Source organism: Lissotriton helveticus, chromosome 3_1 (assembly GCF_964261635.1).
Source record: "Lissotriton helveticus chromosome 3_1, aLisHel1.1, whole genome shotgun sequence".
NCBI classification, from domain to species: domain Eukaryota; kingdom Metazoa; phylum Chordata; class Amphibia; order Caudata; family Salamandridae; genus Lissotriton; species Lissotriton helveticus.
In genome coordinates, this window is record NC_136061.1 from 1,281,636,902 (window position 1) to 1,281,662,927 (window position 26,026).

The window sequence follows — 26,026 nt, forward strand, 5'->3', positions numbered from 1 at the left end:
TGTTTGTTGTCTAATGCTTGTTTTTGTTCCTTTTACAGATCCCCCCGGCCCGTGGCCGTTCCGTGCAGCGTCGTGCAAGGAGTGTTTTGCCCAGTATGTACACAGCTGTTTGCGGATCTCAGGTAAGCCATCTTGTCTCTGTTTTGTTGTCTAATGCTTGTTTTTGTTCCTTTTACAGGTCCCCCCCAGCCCGTGGCCGTTCCGTGCAGCGTCGTGCAAGGAGTGTTTTGCCTGGTACGTATACAGCTGTTTGCGGGTCTCAGGTAAGCCATCTTGTCTCTGTTTTGTTGTCTAATGCTTGTTTTTGTTCCTTTTACAGGTCCCCCCCGGCCCGTGGCCGTTCCGTGCAGCGTCGTGCAAGGAGTGTTTTGCCCGGTATGTATGCAGCACTTTCTGGGTCTCGGGTTAGCCATCTTGTCTCTGTTTTGTTGTCTAATGCTTGTTTTTGTTCCTTTTACAGGTCCCCCCGGCCCGTGGCCGTTCCGTGCAGCGTCGTGCAAGGAGTGTTTTGCCCGGTATGTATGCAGCTGTTTGCGGGTCTCAGGTAAGCCATCTTGTCTCCGTTTGTTGTCTAATGCTTGTTTTTGTTCCTTTTACAAATCTCCCCCCGGCCCGTGGCCGTTCCGTGCAGCGTCGTGCAAGGAGTGTTTTGCCCGGTATGTATGCAGCACTTTCTGGGTCTCGGGTTAGCCATCTTGTCTCTGTTTTGTTGTCTAATGCTTGTTTTTGTTCCTTTTACAGGTCCCCCCCGGCCCGTTGCCGTTCCGTGCAGCGTCGTGCAAGGAGTGTTTTGCCCGGTATGTACACAGCTGTTTGCGGGTCTCAGGTAAGCCATCTTGCCTCTGTTTTGTTGTCTAATGCTTGTTTTTGTTCCTTTTACAGGTCCCCCCCGGCCCGTGGCCGTTCCGTGCAGCGTAGTGCAAGGAGTGTTTTGCCCGGTACGTATACAGCTGTTTGCGGGTCTCAGGTAAGCCATCTTGTCTCTGTTTTGTTGTCTAATGCTTGTTTTTGTTCCTTTTACAGGTCCCCCCCGGACCGTGGCCGTTCCGTGCAGCGTCGTGCAAGGAGTGTTTTGCCCGGTATGTATGAAGCTGTTTGCGGGTCTCAGGTAAGCCATCTTCTCCTGTTTGTTGTCTAATGCTTGTTATTGTTTCTTTTACAGATCCCCCCCGGCCTGTGGCCGTTCCGTGCAGCGTCGTGCTAGGAGTGTTTTGCCCGGTATGTATGCAGCTGTTTGCGGGTCTCAGGTAAGCCATCTTGTCTCCGTTTGTTGTCTAATGCTTGTTTTTGTTCCTTTTACAGACCCCCCGGCCCGTGGCCGTTCCGTGCAGCGTCGTGCAAGGAGTATTTTGCCCTGTATGTATGCAGCACTTTCTGAGTCTCGGGTAAGCCATCTTGTCTCTGTTTTGTTGTCTAATGCTTGTTTTTGTTCCTTTTACAGGTCCCCCCGGCCCGTGGCCGTTCCGTGCAGCGTCGTGCAAGGAGTGTTTTGCCCGGTATGTATACAGCTGTTTGCGGGTCTCAGGTAAGCCATCCTGTCTCTGTTATGTTGTCTAATGCTTGTTTTTGTTCCTTTTACAGGTCCCCCCCGGCCCGTGGCCGTTCCGTGCAGCGTCGTGCAAGGAGTGTTTTGCCCCGTATGTATGCAGCTGTTTGCGGGTCTCAGGTAAGCCATCTTGTCTCTGTTTGTTGTCTAATGCTTGTTTTTGTTCCTTTTACAGGTCCCCCCCGGCCCGTGGCCGTTCCGTGCAGCGTCGTGCAAGGAGTGTTTTGCCCGGTATGTATGCAGCACTTTCTGGGTCTCGGGTAAGCCATCTTGTCTCTGTTTTGTTGTCTAATGCTTGTTTTTGATCCTTTTACAGGTCCCCCCCAGCCCGTGGCCGTTCCGTGCAGCGTCGTGCAAGGAGTGTTTTGCCTGGTACGTATACAGCTGTTTGCGGGTCTCAGGTAAGCCATCTTGTCTCTGTTTTGTTGTCTAATGCTTGTTTTTGTTCCTTTTACAGGTCCCCCCCGGCCCGTGGCCGTTCCGTGCAGCGTCGTGCAAGGAGTGTTTTGCCCGGTATGTATACAGCTGTTTGCGGGTCTCAGGTAAGCCATCTTGTCTCTGTTTTGTTGTCTAATGCTTGTTTTTCTTCCTTTTACAGGTCTCGCCCGGCCCGTGGCCGTTCCGTGCAGCGTCGTGCAAGGAGTGTTTTGCCCGGTACGTATACAGCTGTTTGCGGGTCTCAGGTAAGCCATCTTGTCTCTGTTTTGTTGTCTAATGCTTGTTTTAGTTCCTTTTACAGGTCCCCCCCGGCCCGTGGCCGTTCCGTGCAGCGTCGTGCAGGGAGTGTTTTGCCCGGTATGTATGCAGCTGTTTGCGGGTCTCAGGTAAGCCATCTTGTCTCTGTTTGTTGTCTAATGCTTGTTTTTGTTTCTTTTACAGATCCCCCCCGGCCCGTGGCCGTTCCGTGCAGCGTCGTGCAAGGAGTGTTTTGCCCGGTATGTATGCAGCACTTTCTGGGTCTCGGGTAAGCCATCTTGTCTCTGTTTTGTTGTCTAATGCTTGTTTTTGTTCCTTTTACAGGTCCCCCCAGGCCCGTGGCCGTTCCGTGCAGCGTCGTGCAAGGAGTGTTTTGCCCGGTATGTATGCAGCTGTTTGCGGGTCTCAGGTAAGCCATCTTGTCTCCGTTTGTTGTCTAATGCTTGTTTTTGTTCCTTTTACAGATCCCCCCGGGCCCGTGGCCATTCCATGCAGCGTCGTGCAAGGAGTGTTTTGCCCGGTATGTATGCAGCACTTTCTGGGTCTTGGGTTAGCCATCTTGTCTCTGTTTTGTTGTCTAATGCTTGTTTTTGTTCCTTTTACAGGTCCCCCCCCCCCGGCCCGTGGCCCTTCCGTGCAGCGTCGTGCAAGGAGTGTTTTGCCCGGTATGTATGCAGCAGTTTGCGGGTCTCAGGTAAGCCATCTTGTCTCTGTTTTGTTGTCTAATGCTTGTTTTTGTTCCTTTTACAGGTCCCCCCTGGCCCGTGGCCGTTCCGTGCAGCGTCGTGCAAGGAGTGTTTTGCCCGGTATGTAAACCGCTGTTTGCGGGTCTCAGGTAAGCCATCTTGTCTCTGTTTTGTTGTCGAATGCTTGTTTTTTTTCCTTTTACGGGTCCCCCCCGGCCCGTGGCCGTTCTGTGCAGCGTCGTGCAAGGAGTGTTTTGCCCGGTATGTACACAGCTGTTTGCGGGTTTCAGGTAAGCCATCTTGTCTCTGTTTTGTTGTCTAATGCTTGTTTTTGTTCCTTTTACAGGTCGCCCGTGGCCGTTCCGTGCAGCATCGTGCAAGGAGTGTTTTGCCTGGTACGTATACAGCTGTTTGCGGATCTCAGGTAAGCCATCTTGTCTCTGTTTTGTTGTCTAATGCTTGTTTTTGTTCCTTTTACAGGTCCCCCCCGGCCTGTGGCCGTTCGGTGCAGCGTCGTGCAAGGAGTGTTTTGCCCGGTATGTATACAGCTGTTTGCGGGTCTCAGGTAAGCCATCTTGTCTCTGTTTTGTTGTCTAATGCTTGTTTTTGTTCCTTTTACAGGTCCCCCCCGGCCCGTGGCCGTTCCGTGCAGCGTCGTGCAAGGAGTGTTTTGCCCGGTATGTATGCAGCTGTTTGCAGGTCTCAGGTAAGCCATCTTGTCTCTGTTTGTTGTCTAATGCTTGTTTTTGTTCCTTTTACAGGTCCCCCCCGGCCCGTGGCCGTTCCGTGCAGCGTCGTGCAAGGAGTGTTTTGCCCGGTATGTATGCAGCACTTTCTGGGTCTCGGGTAAGCCATCTTGTCTCTGTTTTGTTGTCTAATGCTTGTTTTTGTTCCTTTTACAGGTCCCCCCCGGCCCGTGGCCGTTACGTTCAGCGTCGTGCAAGGAGTGTTTTGCCCGGTATGTACACAGCTGTTTGCGGGTTTCAGGTAAGCCATCTTGTCTCTGTTTTGTTGTCTAATGCTTGTTTTTGTTCCTTTTACAGGTCCCCCCCAGCCCGTGGCCGTTCCGTGCAGCGTCGTGCAAGGAGTGTTTTGCCTGGTACGTATACAGCTGTTTGCGGGTCTCAGGTAAGCCATCTTGTCTCTGTTTTGTTGTCTAATGCTTGTTTTTTTCCTTTTACAGGTCCCCCCCGGCCCGTGGCCGTTCCGTGCAGCGTCGTGCAAGGAGTGTTTTGCCCGGTATGTATACAACTGTTTGCGGGTCTCAGGTAAGCCATCTTGTCTCTGTTTTGTTGTCTAATGCTTGTTTTTGTTCCTTTTACAGGTCCCCCCCGGCCCGTGGCCGTTCCGTGCAGCGTCGTGCAAGGAGTGTTTTGCCCCGTATGTATGCAGCTGTTTGCGGGTCTCAGGTAAGCCATCTTGTCTCTGTTTGTTGTCTAATGCTTGTTTTTGTTCCTTTTACAGGTCCCCCCCGGCCCGTGGCCGTTCCGTGCAGCGTCGTGCAAGGAGTGTTTTGCCCGGTATGAATGCAGCACTTTCTGGGTCTCGGGTAAGCCATCTTGTCTCTGTTTTGTTGTCTAATGCTTGTTTTTGATCCTTTTACAGGTCCTACCCGGCCCGTGGCCGTTACGTGCAGCGTCGTGCAAGGAGTGTTTTGCCCGGTATGTATGCAGCTGTTTGCGGGTCTCAGGTAAGCCATCTTGTCTCCGTTTGTTGTCTAATGCTTGTTTTTGTTCCTTTTACAGACCCCCCCGGCCCGTGGCCGTTCCGTTCAGCGACGTGCAAGGAATATTTTGCCCTGTATGTATGCAGCACTTTCTGGGTCTCGGGTAAGCCATCTTGTCTCTGTTTTGTTGTCAAATGCTTGTTTTTGTTCCTTTTACAGGTCCCCCCGGCCCGTGGCCGTTCCGTGCAGCGTCGTGCAAGGAGTGTTTTGCCCGGTATGTATGCAGCTGTTTGCGGGTCTCAGGTAAGCCATCTTGTCTCCGTTTGTTGTCTAATGCTTGTTTTTGTTCCTTTTACAGATCCCCCCCGGCCCGTGGCCGTTCCGTGCAGCGTCGTGCAAGGAGTGTTTTGCCCGGTATGTATGCAGCACTTTCTGGGTCTCGGGTTAGCCATCTTGTCTCTGTTTTGTTGTCTAATGCTTGTTTTTGTTCCTTTTACAGGTCTCCCCCGGCCCGTGGCCCTTCCGTGCAGCGTCGTGCAAGTAGTGTTTTGCCCGTTATGTATGCAGCTGTTTGCGGGTCTCAGGTAAGCCATCTTGTCTCTGTTTTGTTGTCTAATGCTTGTTTTTGTTCCTTTTATAGGTCCCCCCCCGGCCCGTTGCCATTCCGTGCAGCGTCGTGCAAGGAGTGTTTTTGCCCGGTATGTACACAGCTGTTTGCGGGTCTCAGGAAAGCCATCTTGTCTCTGTTTTGTTGTCTAATGCTTGTTTTTGTTCCTTTTACAGGTCCCCCCCGGCCCGTGGCCGTTCCGTGCAGCGTCGTGCAAGGAGTGTTTTGCCCGGTATGTTGTTTGCGGGTCTCAGGTAAGCCATCTTGTCTCTGTTTTGTTGTCTAATGCTTGTTTTTGTTCCTTTTACAGGTCCGGCCCGTGGCCGGTCCGTGCAGCGTCGTGCAAGGAGTGTTTTGCCCGGTATGTATGCAGCTGTTTGCGGGTCTCAGGTAAGCCATCTTGTCTCTGTTTGTTGTCTAATGCTTGTTTTTGTTCCTTTTACAGATCCCCCCGGCCCGTGGCCGTTCCGTGCAGCGTCGTGCAAGGAGTGTTTTGCCCAGTATGTACACAGCTGTTTGCGGATCTCAGGTAAGCCATCTTGTCTCTGTTTTGTTGTCTAATGCTTGTTTTTGTTCCTTTTACAGGTCCCCCCGGCCCGTGGCCGTTCCGTGCAGCGTCGTGCAAGGAGTGTTTTGCCCGGTATGTTTACGGCCGTTTGCGGGTCTCAGGTAAGCCATCTTGTCTCTGTTTTGTTGTCTAATGCTTGTTTTTGTTCCTTTTACAGGTCCCCCCCGGCCCGTGGCCGTTACGTGCAGCGTCATGCAAGGAGTGTTTTTGCCCGGTATGTATGCAGCTGTTTGCGGGTCTCAGGTAAGCCATCTTGTCTCTGTTTGTTGTCTAATGCTAGTTTTTGTTCCTTTTACAGATCCCCCCCCTACCCGTGGCCGTTCCGTGCAGCGTCGTGCAAGGAGTGTTTTGCCCTGTATGTATGTAGCACTTTCTGGGTCTCGGGTAAGCCATCTTGTCTCTGTTTTGTTGTCTAATGCTTGTTTTTGTTCCTTTTACAGGTCCCCCCCGGCCGTGGCCGTTCCCTGCAGCGTCGTGCAAGGAGTGTTTTGCCCGTTATGTATGCAGCAGTTTGCGGGTCTCAGGTAAGCCATCTTGTCTCTGTTTTGTTGTCTAATGCTTGTTTTTGTTCCTTTTATAGGTCCCCCCCGGCCCGTGGCCATTCCGTGCAGCGTCGTGCAAGGAGTGTTTTTGCCCGGTATGTACACAGCTGTTTGCGGGTCTCAGGAAAGCCATCTTGTCTCTGTTTTGTTGTCTAATGCTTGTTTTTGTTCCTTTTACAGGTCCCCCCCGGCCCGTGGCCGTTCCGTGCAGCGTCGTGCAAGGAGTGTTTTGCCCGGTATGTTGTTTGCGGGTCTCAGGTAAGCCATCTTGTCTCTGTTTTGTTGTCTAATGCTTGTTTTTGTTCCTTTTACAGGTCCGGCCCGTGGCCGGTCCGTGCAGCGTCGTGCAAGGAGTGTTTTGCCCGGTATGTATGCAGCTGTTTGCGGGTCTCAGGTAAGCCATCTTGTCTCTGTTTGTTGTCTAATGCTTGTTTTTGTTCCTTTTACAGATCCCCCCGGCCCGTGGCTGTTCCGTGCAGCGTCGTGCGAGGAGTGTTTTGCCCAGTATGTACACAGCTGTTTGCGGATCCCAGGTAAGCCATCTTGTCTCTGTTTTGTTGTCTAATGCTTGTTTTTGTTCCTTTTACAGGTCCCCCCGGCCCGTGGCCGTTCCGTGCAGCGTCGTGCAAGGAGTGTTTTGCCCGGTATGTTTACAGCCGTTTGCGGGTCTCAGGTAAGCCATCTTGTCTCTGTTTTGTTGTCTAATGCTTGTTTTTGTTCCTTTTACAGGTACCCCCTGGCCCGTGGCCGTTACGTGCAGCGTCATGCAAGGAGTGTTTTGCCCGGTATGTATGCAGCTGTTTGCGGGTCTCAGGTAAGCCATCTTGTCTCTGTTTGTTGTCTAATGCTAGTTTTTGTTCCTTTTACAGATCCCCCCCTACCCGTGGCCGTTCCGTGCAGCGTCGTGCAAGGAGTGTTTTGCCCTGTATGTATGTAGCACTTTCTGGGTCTCGGGTAAGCCATCTTGTCTCTGTTTTGTTGTCTAATGCTTGTTTTTGTTCCTTTTACAGGTCCCCCCGGCCCGTGGCCGTTCCGTGCAGCGTCGTGCAAGGAGTGTTTTGCCCGGTATGTATGCAGCTGTTTGCGGGTCTCAGGTAAGCCATCTTGTCTCTGTTTGTTGTCTAATGCTTGTTTTTGTTCCTTTTACAGATCCCCCCGGCCCGTGGCCGTTCCGTGCAGCGTCGTGCAAGGAGTGTTTTGCCCAGTATGTACACAGCTGTTTGCGGATCTCAGGTAAGCCATCTTGTCTCTGTTTTGTTGTCTAATGCTTGTTTTTGTTCCTTTTACAGGTCCCCCCCAGCCCGTGGCCGTTCCGTGCAGCGTCGTGCAAGGAGTGTTTTGCCTGGTACGTATACAGCTGTTTGCGGGTCTCAGGTAAGCCATCTTGTCTCTGTTTTGTTGTCTAATGCTTGTTTTTGTTCCTTTTACAGGTCCCCCCCGGCCCGTGGCCGTTCCGTGCAGCGTCGTGCAAGGAGTGTTTTGCCCGGTATGTATGCAGCACTTTCTGGGTCTCGGGTTAGCCATCTTGTCTCTGTTTTGTTGTCTAATGCTTGTTTTTGTTCCTTTTACAGGTCCCCCCGGCCCGTGGCCGTTCCGTGCAGCGTCGTGCAAGGAGTGTTTTGCCCGGTATGTATGCAGCTGTTTGCGGGTCTCAGGTAAGCCATCTTGTCTCCGTTTGTTGTCTAATGCTTGTTTTTGTTCCTTTTACAAATCTCCCCCCGGCCCGTGGCCGTTCCGTGCAGCGTCGTGCAAGGAGTGTTTTGCCCGGTATGTATGCAGCACTTTCTGGGTCTCGGGTTAGCCATCTTGTCTCTGTTTTGTTGTCTAATGCTTGTTTTTGTTCCTTTTACAGGTCCCCCCCGGCCCGTTGCCGTTCCGTGCAGCGTCGTGCAAGGAGTGTTTTGCCCGGTATGTACACAGCTGTTTGCGGGTCTCAGGTAAGCCATCTTGCCTCTGTTTTGTTGTCTAATGCTTGTTTTTGTTCCTTTTACAGGTCCCCCCCGGCCCGTGGCCGTTCCGTGCAGCGTAGTGCAAGGAGTGTTTTGCCCGGTACGTATACAGCTGTTTGCGGGTCTCAGGTAAGCCATCTTGTCTCTGTTTTGTTGTCTAATGCTTGTTTTTGTTCCTTTTACAGGTCCCCCCCGGACCGTGGCCGTTCCGTGCAGCGTCGTGCAAGGAGTGTTTTGCCCGGTATGTATGAAGCTGTTTGCGGGTCTCAGGTAAGCCATCTTCTCCTGTTTGTTGTCTAATGCTTGTTATTGTTTCTTTTACAGATCCCCCCGGCCTGTGGCCGTTCCGTGCAGCGTCGTGCTAGGAGTGTTTTGCCCGGTATGTATGCAGCTGTTTGCGGGTCTCAGGTAAGCCATCTTGTCTCCGTTTGTTGTATAATGCTTGTTTTTGTTCCTTTTACAGACCCCCCGGCCCGTGGCCGTTCCGTGCAGCGTCGTGCAAGGAGTATTTTGCCCTGTATGTATGCAGCACTTTCTGAGTCTCGGGTAAGCCATCTTGTCTCTGTTTTGTTGTCTAATGCTTGTTTTTGTTCCTTTTACAGGTCCCCCCGGCCCGTGGCCGTTCCGTGCAGCGTCGTGCAAGGAGTGTTTTGCCCGGTATGTATACAGCTGTTTGCGGGTCTCAGGTAAGCCATCCTGTCTCTGTTATGTTGTCTAATGCTTGTTTTTGTTCCTTTTACAGGTCCCCCCCGGCCCGTGGCCGTTCCGTGCAGCGTCGTGCAAGGAGTGTTTTGCCCCGTATGTATGCAGCTGTTTGCGGGTCTCAGGTAAGCCATCTTGTCTCTGTTTGTTGTCTAATGCTTGTTTTTGTTCCTTTTACAGGTCCCCCCCGGCCCGTGGCCGTTCCGTGCAGCGTCGTGCAAGGAGTGTTTTGCCCGGTATGTATGCAGCACTTTCTGGGTCTCGGGTAAGCCATCTTGTCTCTGTTTTGTTGTCTAATGCTTGTTTTTGATCCTTTTACAGGTCCTACCCTGCCCGTGGCCGTTACGTGCAGCGTCGTGCAAGGAGGGTTTTGCCCGGTATGTATGCAGCTGTTTGCGGGTCTCAGGTAAGCCATCTTGTCTCCGTTTGTTGTCTAATGCTTGTTTTTGTTCCTTTTACAGACCCCCCCCGGCCCGTGGCCGTTCCGTTCAGCGTCGTGCAAGGAATATTTTGCCCTGTATGTATGCAGCACTTTCTGGGTCTCGGGTAAGCCATCTTGTCTCTGTTTTGTTGTCAAATGCTTGTTTTTGTTCCTTTTACAGGTCCCCCCGGCCCGTGGCCGTTCCGTGCAGCGTCGTGCAAGGAGTGTTTTGCCCGGTATGTATGCAGCTGTTTGCGGGTCTCAGTTAAGCCATCTTGTCTCCGTTTGTTGTCTAATGCTTGTTTTTGTTCCTTTTACAGATCCCCCCCGGCCCGTGGCCGTTCCGTGCAGCGTCGTGCAAGGAGTGTTTTGCCCGGTATGTATGCAGCACTTTCTGGGTCTCGGGTTAGCCATCTTGTCTCTGTTTTGTTGTCTAATGCTTGTTTTTGTTCCTTTTACAGGTCTCCCCCGGCCCGTGGCCCTTCCGTGCAGCGTCGTGCAAGGAGTGTTTTGCCCGTTATGTATGCAGCAGTTTGCGGGTCTCAGGTAAGCCATCTTGTCTCTGTTTTGTTGTCTAATGCTTGTTTTTGTTCCTTTTATAGGTCCCCCCCGGCCCGTTGCCATTCCGTGCAGCGTCGTGCAAGGAGTGTTTTTGCCCGGTATGTACACAGCTGTTTGCGGGTCTCAGGAAAGCCATCTTGTCTCTGTTTTGTTGTCTAATGCTTGTTTTTGTTCCTTTTACAGGTCCCCCCGGCCCGTGGCCGTTCCGTGCAGCGTCGTGCAAGGAGTGTTTTGCCCGGTATGTTGTTTGCGGGTCTCAGGTAAGCCATCTTGTCTCTGTTTTGTTGTCTAATGCTTGTTTTTTTTCCTTTTACAGGTCCGGCCCGTGGCCGGTCCGTGCAGCGTCGTGCAAGGAGTGTTTTGCCCGGTATGTATGCAGCTGTTTGCGGGTCTCAGGTAAGCCATCTTGTCTCTGTTTGTTGTCTAATGCTTGTTTTTGTTCCTTTTACAGATCCCCCCGGCCCGTGGCCGTTCCGTGCAGCGTCGTGCAAGGAATGTTTTGCCCAGTATGTACACAGCTGTTTGCGGATCTCAGGTAAGCCATCTTGTCTCTGTTTTGTTGTCTAATGCTTGTTTTTGTTCCTTTTACAGGTCCCCCCGGCCCGTGGCCGTTCCGTGCAGCGTCGTGCAAGGAGTGTTTTGCCCGGTATGTTTACGGCCGTTTGCGGGTCTCAGGTAAGCCATCTTGTCTCTGTTTTGTTGTCTAATGCTTGTTTTTGTTCCTTTTACAGGTCCCCCCGGCCCGTGGCCGTTACGTGCAGCGTCATGCAAGGAGTGTTTTGCCCGGTATGTATGCAGCTGTTTGCGGGTCTCAGGTAAGCCATCTTGTCTCTGTTTGTTGTCTAATGCTAGTTTTTGTTCCTTTTACAGATCCCCCCCTACCCGTGGCCGTTCCGTGCAGCGTCGTGCAAGGAGTGTTTTGCCCTGTATGTATGTAGCACTTTCTGGGTCTCGGGTAAGCCATCTTGTCTCTGTTTTGTTGTCTAATGCTTGTTTTTGTTCCTTTTACAGGTCCCCCCCGGCCGTGGCCGTTCCGTGCATCGTCGTGCAAGGAGTGTTTTGCCCGTTATGTATGCAGCAGTTTGCGGGTCTCAGGTAAGCCATCTTGTCTCTGTTTTGTTGTCTAATGCTTGTTTTTGTTCCTTTTATAGGTCCCCCCCGGCCCGTGGCCATTCCGTGCAGCGTCGTGCAAGGAGTGTTTTTGCCCGGTATGTACACAGCTGTTTGCGGGTCTCAGGAAAGCCATCTTGTCTCTGTTTTGTTGTCTAATGCTTGTTTTTGTTCCTTTTACAGGTCCCCCCCGGCCCGTGGCCGTTCCGTGCAGCGTCGTGCAAGGAGTGTTTTGCCCGGTATGTTGTTTGCGGGTCTCAGGTAAGCCATCTTGTCTCTGTTTTGTTGTCTAATGCTTGTTTTTGTTCCTTTTACAGGTCCGGCCCGTGGCCGGTCCGTGCAGCGTCGTGCAAGGAGTGTTTTGCCCGGTATGTATGCAGCTGTTTGCGGGTCTCAGGTAAGCCATCTTGTCTCTGTTTGTTGTCTAATGCTTGTTTTTGTTCCTTTTACAGATCCCCCCGGCCCGTGGCCGTTCCGTGCAGCGTCGTGCAAGGAGTGTTTTGCCCAGTATGTACACAGCTGTTTGCGGATCTCAGGTAAGCCATCTTGTCTCTGTTTTGTTGTCTAATGCTTGTTTTTGTTCCTTTTACAGGTCCCCCCGGCCCGTGGCCGTTCCGTGCAGCGTCGTGCAAGGAGTGTTTTGCCCGGTATGTTTACAGCCGTTTGCGGGTCTCAGGTAAGCCATCTTGTCTCTGTTTTGTTGTCTAATGCTTGTTTTTGTTCCTTTTACAGGTACCCCCCGGCCCGTGGCCGTTACGTGCAGCGTCATGCAAGGAGTGTTTTGCCCGGTATGTATGCAGCTGTTTGCGGGTCTCAGGTAAGCCATCTTGTCTCTGTTTGTTGTCTAATGCTAGTTTTTGTTCCTTTTACAGATCCCCCCCTACCCGTGGCCGTTCCGTGCAGCGTCGTGCAAGGAGTGTTTTGCCCTGTATGTATGTAGCACTTTCTGGGTCTCGGGTAAGCCATCTTGTCTCTGTTTTGTTGTCTAATGCTTGTTTTTGTTCCTTTTACAGGTCCCCCCCGGCCCGTGGCCGTTCCGTGCAGCGTCGTGCAAGGAGTGTTTTGCCCGGTATGTATGCAGCTGTTTGCGGGTCTCAGGTAAGCCATCTTGTCTCTGTTTGTTGTCTAATGCTTGTTTTTGTTCCTTTTACAGATCCCCCCGGACCGTGGCCGTTCCGTGCAGCGTCGTGCAAGGAGTGTTTTGCCCAGTATGTACACAGCTGTTTGCGGATCTCAGGTAAGCCATCTTGTCTCTGTTTTGTTGTCTAATGCTTGTTTTTGTTCCTTTTACAGGTCCCCCCCGGCCCGTGGCCGTTACGTGCAGCGTCATGCAAGGAGTGTTTTGCCCGGTATGTATGCAGCTGTTTGCGGGTCTCAGGTAAGCCATCTTGTCTCTGTTTGTTGTCTAATGCTAGTTTTTGTTCCTTTTACAGATCCCCCCCCTACCCGTGGCCGTTCCGTGCAGCGTCGTGCAAGGAGTGTTTTGCCCTGTATGTATGTAGCACTTTCTGGGTCTCGGGTAAGCCATCTTGTCTCTGTTTTGTTGTCTAATGCTTGTTTTTGTTCCTTTTACAGGTCCCCCCCGGCCGTGGCCGTTCCCTGCAGCGTCGTGCAAGGAGTGTTTTGCCCGTTATGTATGCAGCAGTTTGCGGGTCTCAGGTAAGCCATCTTGTCTCTGTTTTGTTGTCTAATGCTTGTTTTTTTCCTTTTATAGGTCCCCCCCGGCCCGTGGCCATTCCGTGCAGCGTCGTGCAAGGAGTGTTTTTGCCCGGTATGTACACAGCTGTTTGCGGGTCTCAGGAAAGCCATCTTGTCTCTGTTTTGTTGTCTAATGCTTGTTTTTGTTCCTTTTACAGGTCCCCCCCGGCCCGTGGCCGTTCCGTGCAGCGTCGTGCAAGGAGTGTTTTGCCCGGTATGTTGTTTGCGGGTCTCAGGTAAGCCATCTTGTCTCTGTTTTGTTGTCTAATGCTTGTTTTTGTTCCTTTTACAGGTCCGGCCCGTGGCTGTTCCGTGCAGCGTCGTGCAAGGAGTGTTTTGCCCGGTATGTATACAGCTGTTTGTGGGTCTCAGGTAAGCCATCTTGTCTCTGTTTTGTTGTCTAATGCTTGTTTTTGTTCCTTTTACAGGTCCCCCCCGGCCCGTGGCCGTCCCGTGCAGCGTCGTGCAAGGAGTGTTTTGCCCCGTATGTATGCAGCTGTTTGCGGGTCTCAGGTAAGCCATCTTGTCTCTGTTTGTTGTCTAATGCTTGTTTTTGTTCCTTTTACAGGTCCCCCCCGGCCCGTGGCCGTTCCGTGCAGCGTCGTGCAAGGAGTGTTTTGCCCGGTATGTATGCAGCACTTTCTGGGTCTCGGGTAAGCCATCTTGTCTCTGTTTTGTTGTCTAATGCTTGTTTTTGATCCTTTTACAGGTCCTACCCGGCCCGTGGCCGTTACGTGCAGCGTCGTGCAAGGAGTGTTTTGCCCGGTATGTATGCAGCTGTTTGCGGGTCTCAGGTAAGCCATCTTGTCTCCGTTTGTTGTCTAATGCTTGTTTTTGTTCCTTTTACAGACCCCCCCCGGCCCGTGGCCGTTCCGTTCAGCGTCGTGCAAGGAATATTTTGCCCTGTATGTATGCAGCACTTTCTGGGTCTCGGGTAAGCCATCTTGTCTCTGTTTTGTTGTCAAATGCTTGTTTTTGTTCCTTTTACAGGTCCCCCCGGCCCGTGGCCGTTCCGTGCAGCGTCGTGCAAGGAGTGTTTTGCCCGGTATGTATGCAGCTGTTTGCGGGTCTCAGGTAAGCCATCTTGTCTCCGTTTGTTGTCTAATGCTTGTTTTTGTTCCTTTTACAGATCCCCCCCGGCCCGTGGCCGTTCCGTGCAGCGTCGTGCAAGGAGTGTTTTGCCCGGTATGTATGCAGCACTTTCTGGGTCTCGGGTTAGCCATCTTGTCTCTGTTTGGTTGTCTAATGCTTGTTTTTGTTCCTTTTACAGGTCTCCCCCGGCCCGTGGCCCTTCCGTGCAGCGTCGTGCAAGTAGTGTTTTGCCCGTTATGTATGCAGCAGTTTGCGGGTCTCAGGTAAGCCATCTTGTCTCTGTTTTGTTGTCTAATGCTTGTTTTTGTTCCTTTTATAGGTCCCCCCCGGCCCGTGGCCATTCCGTGCAGCGTCGTGCAAGGAGTGTTTTTGCCCGGTATGTACACAGCTGTTTGCGGGTCTCAGGAAAGCCATCTTGTCTCTGTTTTGTTGTCTAATGCTTGTTTTTGTTCCTTTTACAGGTCCCCCCCGGCCCGTGGCCGTTCCGTGCAGCGTCGTGCAAGGAGTGTTTTGCCCGGTATGTTGTTTGCGGGTCTCAGGTAAGCCATCTTGTCTCTGTTTTGTTGTCTAATGCTTGTTTTTGTTCCTTTTACAGGTCCGGCCCGTGGCCGGTCCGTGCAGCGTCGTGCAAGGAGTGTTTTGCCCGGTATGTATGCAGCTGTTTGCGGGTCTCAGGTAAGCCATCTTGTCTCTGTTTGTTGTCTAATGCTTGTTTTTGTTCCTTTTACAGGTCCCCCCGGCCCGTGGCCGTTCCGTGCAGCGTCGTGCAAGGAGTGTTTTGCCCGGTATGTTTACAGCCGTTTGCGGGTCTCAGGTAAGCCATCTTGTCTCTGTTTTGTTGTCTAATGCTTGTTTTTGTTCCTTTTACAGGTACCCCCTGGCCCGTGGCCGTTACGTGCAGCGTCATGCAAGGAGTGTTTTGCCCGGTATGTATGCAGCTGTTTGCGGGTCTCAGGTAAGCCATCTTGTCTCTGTTTGTTGTCTAATGCTAGTTTTTGTTCCTTTTACAGATCCCCCCCTACCCGTGGCCGTTCCGTGCAGCGTCGTGCAAGGAGTGTTTTGCCCTGTATGTATGTAGCACTTTCTGGGTCTCGGGTAAGCCATCTTGTCTCTGTTTTGTTGTCTAATGCTTGTTTTTGTTCCTTTTACAGGTCCCCCCCGGCCCGTGGCCGTTCCGTGCAGCGTCGTGCAAGGAGTGTTTTGCCCGGTATGTATGCAGCTGTTTGCGGGTCTCAGGTAAGCCATCTTGTCTCTGTTTGTTGTCTAATGCTTGTTTTTGTTCCTTTTACAGATCCCCCCGGCCCGTGGCCGTTCCGTGCAGCGTCGTGCAAGGAGTGTTTTGCCCAGTATGTACACAGCTGTTTGCGGATCTCAGGTAAGCCATCTTGTCTCTGTTTTGTTGTCTAATGCTTGTTTTTGTTCCTTTTACAGGTCCCCCCCAGCCCGTGGCCGTTCCGTGCAGCGTCGTGCAAGGAGTGTTTTGCCTGGTACGTATACAGCTGTTTGCGGGTCTCAGGTAAGCCATCTTGTCTCTGTTTTGTTGTCTAATGCTTGTTTTTGTTCCTTTTACAGGTCCCCCCCGGCCCGTGGCCGTTCCGTGCAGCGTCGTGCAAGGAGTGTTTTGCCCGGTATGTATGCAGCACTTTCTGGGTCTCGGGTTAGCCATCTTGTCTCTGTTTTGTTGTCTAATGCTTGTTTTTGTTCCTTTTACAGGTCCCCCCGGCCCGTGGCCGTTCCGTGCAGCGTCGTGCAAGGAGTGTTTTGCCCGGTATGTATGCAGCTGTTTGCGGGTCTCAGGTAAGCCATCTTGTCTCCGTTTGTTGTCTAATGCTTGTTTTTGTTCCTTTTACAAATCTCCCCCCGGCCCGTGGCCGTTCCGTGCAGCGTCGTGCAAGGAGTGTTTTGCCCGGTATGTATGCAGCACTTTCTGGGTCTCGGGTTAGCCATCTTGTCTCTGTTTTGTTGTCTAATGCTTGTTTTTGTTCCTTTTACAGGTCCCCCCCGGCCCGTTGCCGTTCCGTGCAGCGTCGTGCAAGGAGTGTTTTGCCCGGTATGTACACAGCTGTTTGCGGGTCTCAGGTAAGCCATCTTGCCTCTGTTTTGTTGTCTAATGCTTGTTTTTGTTCCTTTTACAGGTCCCCCCCGGCCCGTGGCCGTTCCGTGCAGCGTAGTGCAAGGAGTGTTTTGCCCGGTACGTATACAGCTGTTTGCGGGTCTCAGGTAAGCCATCTTGTCTCTGTTTTGTTGTCTAATGCTTGTTTTTGTTCCTTTTACAGGTCCCCCCCGGACCGTGGCCGATCCGTGCAGCGTCGTGCAAGGAGTGTTTTGCCCGGTATGTATGAAGCTGTTTGCGGGTCTCAGGTAAGCCATCTTCTCCTGTTTGTTGTCTAATGCTTGTTATTGTTTCTTTTACAGATCCCCCCCGGCCTGTGGCCGTTCCGTGCAGCGTCGTGCTAGGAGTGTTTTGCCCGGTATGTATGCAGCTGTTTGCGGGTCTCAGGTAAGCCATCTTGTCTCCGTTTGTTGTCTAATGCTTGTTTTTGTTCCTTTTACAGACCCCCCGGCCCGTGGCCGTTCCGTGCAGCGTCGTGCAAGGAGTATTTTGCCCTGTATGTATGCAGCACTTTCTGAGTCTCGGGTAAGCCATCTTGTCTCTGTTTTGTTGTCTAATGCTTGTTTTTGTTCCTTTTACAGGTCCCCCCGGCCCGTGGCCGTTCCGTGCAGCGTCGTGCAAGGAGTGTTTTGCCCGGTATGTATACAGCTGTTTGCGGGTCTCAGGTAAGCCATCCTGTCTCTGTTATGTTGTCTAATGCTTGTTTTTGTTCCTTTTACAGGTCCCCCCCGGCCCGTGGCCGTTCCGTGCAGCGTCGTGCAAGGAGTGTTTTGCCCCGTATGTATGCAGCTGTTTGCGGGTCTCAGGTAAGCCATCTTGTCTCTGTTTGTTGTCTAATGCTTGTTTTTGTTCCTTTTACAGGTCCCCCCCGGCCCGTGGCCGTTCCGTGCAGCGTCGTGCAAGGAGTGTTTTGCCCGGTATGTATGCAGCACTTTCTGGGTCTCGGGTAAGACATCTTGTCTCTGTTTTGTTGTCTAATGCTTGTTTTTGATCCTTTTACAGGTCCTACCCTGCCCGTGGCCGTTACGTGCAGCGTCGTGCAAGGAGGGTTTTGCCCGGTATGTATGCAGCTGTTTGCGGGTCTCAGGTAAGCCATCTTGTCTCCGTTTGTTGTCTAATGCTTGTTTTTGTTCCTTTTACAGACCCCCCCCGGCCCGTGGCCGTTCCGTTCAGCGTCGTGCAAGGAATATTTTGCCCTGTATGTATGCAGCACTTTCTGGGTCTCGGGTAAGCCATCTTGTCTCTGTTTTGTTGTCAAATGCTTGTTTTTGTTCCTTTTACAGGTCCCCCCGGCCCGTGGCCGTTCCGTGCAGCGTCGTGCAAGGAGTGTTTTGCCCGGTATGTATGCAGCTGTTTGCGGGTCTCAGGTAAGCCATCTTGTCTCCGTTTGTTGTCTAATGCTTGTTTTTGTTCCTTTTACAGATCCCCCCCGGCCCGTGGCCGTTCCGTGCAGCGTCGTGCAAGGAGTGTTTTGCCCGGTATGTATGCAGCACTTTCTGGGTCTCGGGTTAGCCATCTTGTCTCTGTTTTGTTGTCTAATGCTTGTTTTTGTTCCTTTTACAGGTCTCCCCCGGCCCGTGGCCCTTCCGTGCAGCGTCGTGCAAGGAGTGTTTTGCCCGTTATGTATGCAGCAGTTTGCGGGTCTCAGGTAAGCCATCTTGTCTCTGTTTTGTTGTCTAATGCTTGTTTTTGTTCCTTTTATAGGTCCCCCCCGGCCCGTTGCCATTCCGTGCAGCGTCGTGCAAGGAGTGTTTTTGCCCGGTATGTACACAGCTGTTTGCGGGTCTCAGGAAAGCCATCTTGTCTCTGTTTTGTTGTCTAATGCTTGTTTTTGTTCCTTTTACTGGTCCCCCCCGGCCCGTGGCCGTTCCGTGCAGCGTCGTGCAAGGAGTGTTTTGCCCGGTATGTTGTTTGCGGGTCTCAGGTAAGCCATCTTGTCTCTGTTTTGTTGTCTAAGGCTTGTTTTTTTTCCTTTTACAGGTCCGGCCTGTGGCCGGTCCGTGCAGCGTCGTGCAAGGAGTGTTTTGCCCGGTATGTATGCAGCTGTTTGCGGGTCTCAGGTAAGCCATCTTGTCTCTGTTTGTTGTCTAATGCTTGTTTTTGTTCCTTTTACAGATCCCCCCGGCCCGTGGCCGTTCCGTGCAGCGTCGTGCAAGGAATGTTTTGCCCAGTATGTACACAGCTGTTTGCGGATCTCAGGTAAGCCATCTTGTCTCTGTTTTGTTGTCTAATGCTTGTTTTTGTTCCTTTTACAGGTCCCCCCGGCCCGTGGCCGTTCCGTGCAGCGTCGTGCAAGGAGTGTTTTGCCCGGTATGTTTACGGCCGTTTGCGGGTCTCAGGTAAGCCATCTTGTCTCTGTTTTGTTGTCTAATGCTTGTTTTTGTTCCTTTTACAGGTCCCCCCCGGCCCGTGGCCGTTACGTGCAGCGTCATGCAAGGAGTGTTTTGCCCGGTATGTATGCAGCTGTTTGCGGGTCTCAGGTAAGCCATCTTGTCTCCGTTTGTTGTCTAATGCTTGTTTTTGTTCCTTTTACAGATCCCCCCCGGCCCGTGGCCGTTCCGTGCAGCGTCGTGCAAGGAGTGTTTTGCCCGGTATGTATGCAGCACTTTCTGGGTCTCGGGTTAGCCATCTTGTCTCTGTTTTGTTGTCTAATGCTTGTTTTTGTTCCTTTTACAGGTCTCCCCCGGCCCGTGGCCCTTCCGTGCAGCGTCGTGCAAGGAGTGTTTTGCCCGTTATGTATGCAGCAGTTTGCGGGTCTCAGGTAAGCCATCTTGTCTCTGTTTTGTTGTCTAATGCTTGTTTTTGTTCCTTTTATAGGTCCCCCCCGGCCCGTTGCCATTCCGTGCAGCGTCGTGCAAGGAGTGTTTTTGCCCGGTATGTACACAGCTGTTTGCGGGTCTCAGGAAAGCCATCTTGTCTCTGTTTTGTTGTCTAATGCTTGTTTTTGTTCCTTTTACAGGTCCCCCCCGGCCCGTGGCCGTTCCGTGCAGCGTCGTGCAAGGAGTGTTTTGCCCGGTATGTTGTTTGCGGGTCTCAGGTAAGCCATCTTGTCTCTGTTTTGTTGTCTAATGCTTGTTTTTTTTCCTTTTACAGGTCCGGCCCGTGGCCGGTCCGTGCAGCGTCGTGCAAGGAGTGTTTTGCCCGGTATGTATGCAGCTGTTTGCGGGTCTCAGGTAAGCCATCTTGTCTCTGTTTGTTGTCTAATGCTTGTTTTTGTTCCTTTTACAGATCCCCCCGGCCCGTGGCCGTTCCGTGCAGCGTCGTGCAAGGAATGTTTTGCCCAGTATGTACACAGCTGTTTGCGGATCTCAGGTAAGCCATCTTGTCTCTGTTTTGTTGTCTAATGCTTGTTTTTGTTCCTTTTACAGGTCCCCCCGGCCCGTGGCCGTTCCGTGCAGCGTCGTGCAAGGAGTGTTTTGCCCGGTATGTTTACGGCCGTTTGCGGGTCTCAGGTAAGCCATCTTGTCTCTGTTTTGTTGTCTAATGCTTGTTTTTGTTCCTTTTACAGGTCCCCCCCGGCCCGTGGCCGTTACGTGCAGCGTCATGCAAGGAGTGTTTTGCCCGGTATGTATGCAGCTGTTTGCGGGTCTCAGGTAAGCCATCTTGTCTCTGTTTGTTGTCTAATGCTAGTTTTTGTTCCTTTTACAGATCCCCCCTTACCCGTGGCCTTTCCGTGCAGCGTCGTGCAAGGAGTGTTTTGCCCTGTATGAATGTAGCACTTTCTGGGTCTCGGGTAAGCCATCTTGTCTCTGTTTTGTTGTCTAATGCTTGTTTTTGTTCCTTTTACAGGTCCCCCCCGGCCGTGGCCGTTCCGTGCAGCGTCGTGCAAGGAGTGTTTTGCCCGTTATGTATGCAGCAGTTTGCGGGTCTCAGGTAAGCCATCTTGTCTCTGTTTTGTTGTCTAATGCTTGTTTTTGTTCCTTTTATAGGTCCCCCCCGGCCCGTGGCCATTCCGTGCAGCGTCGTGCAAGGAGTGTTTTTGCCCGGTATGTACACAGCTGTTTGCGGGTCTCAGGAAAGCCATCTTGTCTCTGTTTTGTTGTCTAATGCTTGTTTTTGTTCCTTTTACAGGTCCCCCCCGGCCCGTGGCCGTTCCGTGCAGCGTCGTGCAAGGAGTGTTTTGCCCGGTATGTTGTTTGCGGGTCTCAGGTAAGCCATCTTGTCTCTGTTTTGTTGTCTATTGCTTGTTTTTGTTCCTTTTACAGGTCCGGCCCGTGGCCGGTCCGTGCAGCGTCGTGCAAGGAGTGTTTTGCCCGGTATGTATGCAGCTGTTTGCGGGTCTCAGGTAAGCCATCTTGTCTCTGTTTGTTGTCTAATGCTTGTTTTTGTTCCTTTTACAGATCCCCCCGGCCCGTGGCCGTTCCGTGCAGCGTCGTGCAAGGAGTGTTTTGCCCAGTATGTACACAGCTGTTTGCGGATCTCAGGTAAGCCATCTTGTCTCTGTTTTGTTGTCTAATGCTTGTTTTTGTTCCTTTTACAGGTCCCCCCGGCCCGTGGCCGTTCCGTGCAGCGTCGTGCAAGGAGTGTTTTGCCCGGTATGTTTACAGCCGTTTGCGGGTCTCAGGTAAGCCATCTTGTCTCTGTTTTGTTGTCTAATGCTTGTTTTTGTTCCTTTTACAGGTACCCCCCGGCCCGTGGCCGTTACGTGCAGCGTCATGCAAGGAGTGTTTTGCCCGGTATGTATGCAGCTGTTTGCGGGTCTCAGGTAAGCCATCTTGTCTCTGTTTGTTGTCTAATGCTAGTTTTTGTTCCTTTTACAGATCCCCCCCTACCCGTGGCCGTTCCGTGCAGCGTCGTGCAAGGAGTGTTTTGCCCTGTATGTATGTAGCACTTTCTGGGTCTCGGGTAAGCCATCTTGTCTCTGTTTTGTTGTCTAATGCTTGTTTTTGTTCCTTTTACAGGTCCCCCCCGGCCCGTGGCCGTTCCGTGCAGCGTCGTGCAAGGAGTGTTTTGCCCGGTATGTATGCAGCTGTTTGCGGGTCTCAGGTAAGCCATCTTGTCTCTGTTTGTTGTCTAATGCTTGTTTTTGTTCCTTTTACAGATCCCCCCGGACCGTGGCCGTTCCGTGCAGCGTCGTGCAAGGAGTGTTTTGCCCAGTATGTACACAGCTGTTTGCGGATCTCAGGTAAGCCATCTTGTCTCTGTTTTGTTGTCTAATGCTTGTTTTTGTTCCTTTTACAGGTCCCCCCAGCCCGTGGCCGTTCCGTGCAGCGTCGTGCAAGGAGTGTTTTGCCTGGTACGTATACAGCTGTTTGCGGGTCTCAGGTAAGCCATCTTGTCTCTGTTTTGTTGTCTAATGCTTGTTTTTGTTCCTTTTACAGGTCCCCCCCGGCCCGTGGCCGTTCCGTGCAGCGTCGTGCAAGGAGTGTTTTGCCCGGTATGTATACAGCTGTTTGCGGGTCTCAGGTAAGCCATCTTGTCTCTGTTTTGTTGTCTAATGCTTGTTTTTCTTCCTTTTACAGGTCTCGCCCGGCCCGTGGCCGTTCCGTGCAGCGTCGTGCAAGGAGTGTTTTGCCCGGTACGTATACAGCTGTTTGCGGGTCTCAGGTAAGCCATCTTGTCTCTGTTTTGTTGTCTAATGCTTGTTTTAGTTCCTTTTACAGGTCCCCCCCGGCCCGTGGCCGTTCCGTGCAGCGTCGTGCAGGGAGTGTTTTGCCCGGTATGTATGCAGCTGTTTGCGGGTCTCAGGTAAGCCATCTTGTCTCTGTTTGTTGTCTAATGCTTGTTTTTGTTTCTTTTACAGATCCCCCCGGCCCGTGGCCGTTCCGTGCAGCGTCGTGCAAGGAGTGTTTTGCCCGGTATGTATGCAGCACTTTCTGGGTCTCGGGTAAGCCATCTTGTCTCTGTTTTGTTGTCTAATGCTTGTTTTTGTTCCTTTTACAGGTCCCCCCAGGCCCGTGGCCGTTCCGTGCAGCGTCGTGCAAGGAGTGTTTTGCCCGGTATGTATGCAGCTGTTTGCGGGTCTCAGGTAAGCCATCTTGTCTCCGTTTGTTGTCTAATGCTTGTTTTTGTTCCTTTTACAGATCCCCCCGGGACCGTGGCCATTCCATGCAGCGTCGTGCAAGGAGTGTTTTGCCCGGTATGTATGCAGCACTTTCTGGGTCTTGGGTTAGCCATCTTGTCTCTGTTTTGTTGTCTAATGCTTGTTTTTGTTCCTTTTACAGGTCCCCCCCCCCCGGCCCGTGGCCCTTCCGTGCAGCGTCGTGCAAGGAGTGTTTTGCCCGGTATGTATGCAGCAGTTTGCGGGTCTCAGGTAAGCCATCTTGTCTCTGTTTTGTTGTCTAATGCTTGTTTTTGTTCCTTTTACAGGTCCCCCCTGGCCCGTGGCCGTTCCGTGCAGCGTTGTGCAAGGAGTGTTTTGCCCGGTATGTACACCGCTGTTTGCGGGTCTCAGGTAAGCCATCTTGTCTCTGTTTTGTTGTCGAATGCTTGTTTTTTTTCCTTTTACGGGTCCCCCCCGGCCCGTGGCCGTTCCGTGCAGCGTCGTGCAAGGAGTGTTTTGCCCGGTATGTACACAGCTGTTTGCGGGTTTCAGGTAAGCCATCTTGTCTCTGTTTTGTTGTCTAATGCTTGTTTTTGTTCCTTTTACAGGTCGCCCGTGGCCGTTCCGTGCAGCATCGTGCAAGGAGTGTTTTGCCTGGTACGTATACAGCTGTTTGCGGGTCTCAGGTAAGCCATCTTGTCTCTGTTTTGTTGTCTAATGCTTGTTTTTGTTCCTTTTACAGGTCCCCCCCGGCCTGTGGCCGTTCGGTGCAGCGTCGTGCAAGGAGTGTTTTGCCCGGTATGTATACAGCTATTTGCGGGTCTCAGGTAAGCCATCTTGTCTCTGTTTTGTTGTCTAATGCTTGTTTTTGTTCCTTTTACAGGTCCCCCCCGGCCCGTGGCCGTTCCGTGCAGCGTCGTGCAAGGAGTGTTTTGCCCGGTATGTATGCAGCTGTTTGCAGGTCTCAGGTAAGCCATCTTGTCTCTGTTTGTTGTCTAATGCTTGTTTTTGTTCCTTTTACAGGTCCTCCCCGGCCCGTGGCCGTTCCGTGCAGCGTCGTGCAAGGAGTGTTTTGCCCGGTATGTATGCAGCACTTTCTGGGTCTCGGGTAAGCCATCTTGTCTCTGTTTTGTTGTCTAATGCTTGTTTTTGTTCCTTTTACAGGTCCCCCCCCGCCCGTGGCCGTTACGTTCAGCGTCGTGCAAGGAGTGTTTTGCCCGGTATGTACACAGCTGTTTGCGGGTTTCAGGTAAGCCATCTTGTCTCTGTTTTGTTGTCTAATGCTTGTTTTTGTTCCTTTTACAGGTCCCCCCCAGCCCGTGGCCGTTCCGTGCAGCGTCGTGCAAGGAGTGTTTTGCCTGGTACGTATACAGCTGTTTGCGGGTCTCAGGTAAGCCATCTTGTCTCTGTTTTGTTGTCTAATGCTTGTTTTTTTCCTTTTACAGGTCCCCCCCGGCCCGTGGCCGTTCCGTGCAGCGTCGTGCAAGGAGTGTTTTGCCCGGTATGTATACAACTGTTTGCGGGTCTCAGGTAAGCCATCTTGTCTCTGTTTTGTTGTCTAATGCTTGTTTTTGTTCCTTTTACAGGTCCCCCCCGGCCCGTGGCCGTTCCGTGCAGCGTTGTGCAAGGAGTGTTTTGCCCCGTATGTATGCAGCTGTTTGCGGGTCTCAGGTAAGCCATCTTGTCTCTGTTTGTTGTCTAATGCTTGTTTTTGTTCCTTTTACAGGTCCCCCCCGGGCCGTGGCCGTTCCGTGCAGCGTCGTGCAAGGAGTGTTTTGCCCGGTATGTATGCAGCACTTTCTGGGTCTCGGGTAAGCCATCTTGTCTCTGTTTTGTTGTCTAATGCTTGTTTTTGATCCTTTTACAGGTCCTACCCGGCCCGTGGCCGTTACGTGCAGCGTCGTGCAAGGAGTGTTTTGCCCGGTATGTATGCAGCTGTTTGCGGGTCTCAGGTAAGCCATCTTGTCTCCGTTTGTTGTCTAATGCTTGTTTTTGTTCCTTTTACAGACCCCCCCGGCCCGTGGCCGTTCCGTTCAGCGTCGTGCAAGGAATATTTTGCCCTGTATGTATGCAGCACTTTCTGGGTCTCGGGTAAGCCATCTTGTCTCTGTTTTGTTGTCAAATGCTTGTTTTTGTTCCTTTTACAGGTCCCCCCGGCCCGTGGCTGTTCCGTGCAGCGTCGTGCAAGGAGTGTTTTGCCCGGTATGTATGCAGCTGTTTGCGGGTCTCAGGTAAGCCATCTTGTCTCCGTTTGTTGTCTAATGCTTGTTTTTGTTCCTTTTACAGATCCCCCCCGGCCCGTGGCCGTTCCGTGCAGCGTCGTGCAAGGAGTGTTTTGCCCGGTATGTATGCAGCACTTTCTGGGTCTCGGGTTAGCCATCTTGTCTCTGTTTTGTTGTCTAATGCTTGTTTTTGTTCCTTTTACAGGTCTCCCCCGGCCCGTGGCCCTTCCGTGCAGCGTCGTGCAAGTAGTGTTTTGCCCGTTATGTATGCAGCAGTTTGCGGGTCTCAGGTAAGCCATCTTGTCTCTGTTTTGTTGTCTAATGCTTGTTTTTGTTCCTTTTATAGGTCCCCCCCCGGCCCGTTGCCATTCCGTGCAGCGTCGTGCAAGGAGTGTTTTTGCCCGGTATGTACACAGCTGTTTGCGGGTCTCAGGAAAGCCATCTTGTCTCTGTTTTGTTGTCTAATGCTTGTTTTTGTTCCTTTTACAGGTCCCCCCCGGCCCGTGGCCGTTCCGTGCAGCGTCGTGCAAGGAGTGTTTTGCCCGGTATGTTGTTTGCGGGTCTCAGGTAAGCCATCTTGTCTCTGTTTTGTTGTCTAATGCTTGTTTTTGTTCCTTTTACAGGTCCGGCCCGTGGCCGGTCCGTGCAGCGTCGTGCAAGGAGTGTTTTGCCCGGTATGTATGCAGCTGTTTGCGGGTCTCAGGTAAGCCATCTTGTCTCTGTTTGTTGTCTAATGCTTGTTTTTGTTCCTTTTACAGATCCCCCCGGCCCGTGGCCGTTCCGTGCAGCGTCGTGCAAGGAGTGTTTTGCCCAGTATGTACACAGCTGTTTGCGGATCTCAGGTAAGCCATCTTGTCTCTGTTTTGTTGTCTAATGCTTGTTTTTGTTCCTTTTACAGGTCCCCCCGGCCCGTGGCCGTTCCGTGCAGCGTCGTGCAAGGAGTGTTTTGCCCGGTATGTTTACGGCCGTTTGCGGGTCTCAGGTAAGCCATCTTGTCTCTGTTTTGTTGTCTAATGCTTGTTTTTGTTCATTTTACAGGTCCCCCCCGGCCCGTGGCCGTTACGTGCAGCGTCATGCAAGGAGTGTTTTGCCCGGTATGTATGCAGCTGTTTGCGGGTCTCAGGTAAGCCATCTTGTCTCTGTGTGTTGTCTAATGCTAGTTTTTGTTCCTTTTACAGATCCCCCCCCTACCCGTGGCCGTTCCGTGCAGCGTCGTGCAAGGAGTGTTTTGCCCTGTATGTATGTAGCACTTTCTGGGTCTCGGGTAAGCCATCTTGTCTCTGTTTTGTTGTCTAATGCTTGTTTTTGTTCCTTTTACAGGTCCCCCCCGGCCGTGGCCGTTCCCTGCAGCGTCGTGCAAGGAGTGTTTTGCCCGTTATGTATGCAGCAGTTTGCGGGTCTCAGGTAAGCCATCTTGTCTCTGTTTTGTTGTCTAATGCTTGTTTTTGTTCCTTTTATAGGTCCCCCCCGGCCCGTGGCCATTCCGTGCAGCGTCGTGCAAGGAGTGTTTTTGCCCGGTATGTACACAGCTGTTTGCGGGTCTCAGGAAAGCCATCTTGTCTCTGTTTTGTTGTCTAATGCTTGTTTTTGTTCCTTTTACAGGTCCCCCCCCGGCCCGTGGCCGTTCCGTGCAGCGTCGTGCAAGGAGTGTTTTGCCCGGTATGTTGTTTGCGGGTCTCAGGTAAGCCATCTTGTCTCTGTTTTGTTGTCTAATGCTTGTTTTTGTTCCTTTTACAGGTCCGGCCCGTGGCCGGTCCGTGCAGCGTCGTGCAAGGAGTGTTTTGCCCGGTATGTATGCAGCTGTTTGCGGGTCTCAGGTAAGCCATCTTGTCTCTGTTTGTTGTCTAATGCTTGTTTTTGTTCC